Here is a 2,177-nt window from a genome sequence, read left to right on the forward strand (position 1 = left end):
CCATGTTGCTATCAGGTGTTTCACACCTCAGCTCCTGCCAGGGCTGTTTGTGAAGTTCTCCAGTGTCACTGAAGTTCTTCACTGTCAGGAACTGAAGGGCATTCATGGGCTCTGCCCTACTTTTTTTCGGGGGAAAAACCCTGAGAATGCTGAGCTGGGTTTTGTGCTGCAAAGCCAGTGCTTTCCCACAACAACTGCTTTCATTTCTTACACAACCCCAACAGCTTAAGCTCTTACTCCATCAATAATCTGGCATGGAATTGGGCAATTCCCAGCACACACATAACTAGAAATTATTCCAAATGCAGAAACCAACTGCTAAAACGCAGAATATCCACAGGTTTTCAAGGCTTATTCCCTCAGAGCACACAGGGAGAGCATACATGAGCTTCCCCTGCTCTTCCCTGCCCTCCCAAACTGCTCAATGCCCCAAAATCCACCTGGACAGAGCAGCCTCCAGCCACACTCCCTGTAACCAAGGTCACACTGGCTCAGCACCACAAACGCTCCCAGAGATGCCAAATTTTTAATCACTTAGAGCCTCCATGGTTCTGTTTTCTCTCAAGCTGGCATAGGGTGGGATAATTAACACTCTCCATCGCTGCTCCTCCAGCTCCCACTGCTCCAGGATGAGCTGAAYTGAAGAATTTTTGCTCCACTGCCATTAAACTCAAAAGTGTCACACGACAAACCCAACGGTGCCGGAGTTGTGTGGCACAGGGGGAGGGAGCAGGAGGGACAGGGATGGCCCAGGGGTTGTCTGGGATGCACAAGCAGCAACCTCAACCCATGTTCCAGCTCCCTCCGGCACCTGAACAGCACAGCTTAGACAGGAATGGGCCCGGGATTCCAGAAGAGACCGATCCTGCGCTGCAAAGCGACCGTGAACCCCAAATCCCAACCCTGCCCTACACAAATGGCACGCCGGGGACAAGACACGTGCAAACCGGACCGTGGTCACCGAGACTTCCAGGGGCCAGAGTGCCCCCGAGACCCCGCTATGAGCCAGCCAGCCTCGGGGCTGGACCATCCCCACAGCCGGCCCTTGGGGACTGACACCCCCCGCTCTCGGGGGTCGGACCCCCAGATCCTCCGCCCAGCCCCTCCCAAAGGCAGCAACCCCGGGAAGAACCGATACCCGCAGGCCCCAGCCCCCTCCGCCTGAGCCCCCCAGCCCAGAGCCCCTCAGCAGCGCCCCAAGGCCCGGAGCTCCCTCCGAGCCCCCTCAGCTTCCCCTGCCCCGCCAAGGCCCGGAGCCCCTCTCAGCCCCCTCCTCAGTCCCCCGCCCCTCCAGCCCCTCCTCCCCCGCGAGACAGAGCCCATCCCCGCCCCTCAGGCCCGTCCCCCGTTCCCGGATTTGCCCTTTTCCCCTCACCATGAACGGCGCCGCAGCCCCTCGGACCGAGCGAGCGGGAGCGCCGGGCGGGGAACTTCCGCCCCTGCCGCACTTCCGGCCCCGCCCGGGTGCGCCCCCCAAACGCGTCCGATGTCCCCCCCCCCCCACCGGCCGCTGCCGCGCCGCGCTGCCGGCTCACGGGCTGGGCCCGCCCCGGTTTGGCCCGGTTCGGTTTGGCTCGGCTCGGCCCGGTCCTCCCGGTATCAGCGGGACGCGGTGCTGGCTGTTCTCCCTGCACCCAGGCGGTGAGCGAGCGGGCGGAACGGCAGCGGCGGGCCGGGTTGGCGGTCGGACGCGCGGCGCGAACACGGGTGCGAGGAGGGGGCTGCGGCCGCAGCCTGGGCGGGGGAACCGGGGAGAACCGGGGGAGAACCGGGGGGAACCGGGGCCGCTCGGCCCGGCCCGCCCGGCCCGGTGTCCGCCGGCACGAGGGTGAGCGCCGGGGGGCTGCGGGGGGGCTGCCGGCAGCGCCTGGGCCCGGCGGGGTGAGCGGCGCGGTGGGAGCTTGGGCCCGGAGGGGCTGGGAGTGAGAGCGGGGTCTGTGAGAGGGACTGAGGGGGCTGTGAGAGGAAATGAGGGGGCTGTGAGAGGAAATGAGGGGGCTGTGAGAGGGGCTGAGGGGGCTGTGAGTCTGCTTTTCTCGTCTGTTGTGCGAGTCTAGGGAGGTGCAGCCCTGCTCAGGGGCTCTGTGAGAGCGGCTGAAGGAGCTGTCTGTCTGCTTTTCTCGTGGCTTGTGCGAGTCTCGGGAGGTGCAGCCCTGCTCAGGGGCTGTGAGTGGCTC

The 2,177-nt window shown here is 64.4% G+C and overlaps 1 protein-coding gene across 2 annotated transcripts in view; it reads left to right on the top strand.

Annotated features, from left to right (window-relative positions):
- The first annotated feature begins 1,743 nt into the window (after window positions 1–1,743).
- Window positions 1,744–2,177, top strand: part of UBE3B (ubiquitin protein ligase E3B) — a 20,881-nt gene continuing 20,447 nt past the window's right edge. Inside the window, exon 1 of one of the 2 annotated variants that reach the window (XM_057378060.1) lies at window positions 1,744–1,828. The gene's annotated coding sequence lies outside the window, so the exon portion shown is untranslated. The remainder of the gene's footprint in view (window positions 1,829–2,177) is intronic. The other variant, XM_057378061.1, reaches the window with a different exon arrangement.

Source organism: Malurus melanocephalus, unplaced genomic scaffold (assembly GCF_030028575.1).
Source record: "Malurus melanocephalus ecotype Western Australia unplaced genomic scaffold, MMel_1.1 scaffold_340, whole genome shotgun sequence".
NCBI classification, from domain to species: Eukaryota; Metazoa; Chordata; class Aves; order Passeriformes; family Maluridae; genus Malurus; species Malurus melanocephalus.